We start from the raw sequence: 811 nt of genomic DNA, 5'->3' as shown, positions 1-811 counted from the left end.
CTCGAGTACTTTTTACATGTGCCGCCAAAAGCTACTGAGCAACGCCTAGGTTGATACATTTTTGGTACATGGAGTGTATGCATGCAGGCGTACTGCCGTGCTAGACCGGAAAATCGATCTTGCTACTAGAACGTAAAGTAATTCCCCTAGATAGGTGCTTTTGCATGCCTCTGATCGACGACCATGCAACGTGCGACACGCGTAGCTAGGCTTCCCCAAACAAATTTCCTAGAATAGCACCAAATTGCACACTTTCAGGGGTATATTTTGGTACCGTGTACCGTGCATGGTACAAGTATCAGTAGCTCGTGCAATTTATTTTGCATCGTGTTGCGGTTGCTGGTGCGTCGGGATAGGAGTGTTTCGAGACTTTCGCCAAGCGTTGGTGCCATTTGGTGGATAATTAATGTTCTAGCCACAATAAACGTGCCACATAATGCCAATAAGGAAAAAGCCGATTTCTAGGAACTTCCAGTCAGAATGTTTGCCATCAGCGCTTTCCTGTCGAGTTCAGGATCTGGGACTTAGCGTTTTTTTTCCACGATCCAATCCAACGACCAGATCGTGAATAAACAATACATACAACAGTGCATCCCTTTAAAGTAGGAAAAAGCCGAATTCTAGGGAGCTCCAGTCCAAAAGGTTGTCATCAGCGCTCTCCTCTCGAGTTCAAGATTTGGGACTTAGCGTTTTTTTCGCGATCCAGCCAAAAGACCAGATCGTGAAATAAACAATTAATATAACTGTACTAGTACATCCCTTCAACTGAAGCAAGTGCACCATACATGACCCGTACGCCAATCATCCATGC

This window comes from Anopheles coluzzii (assembly GCF_943734685.1).
Source record: "Anopheles coluzzii chromosome X unlocalized genomic scaffold, AcolN3 X_unloc_22, whole genome shotgun sequence".
NCBI lineage: Eukaryota > Metazoa > Arthropoda > Insecta > Diptera > Culicidae > Anopheles > Anopheles coluzzii.
This window is presented reverse-complemented; position numbering follows the sequence as displayed.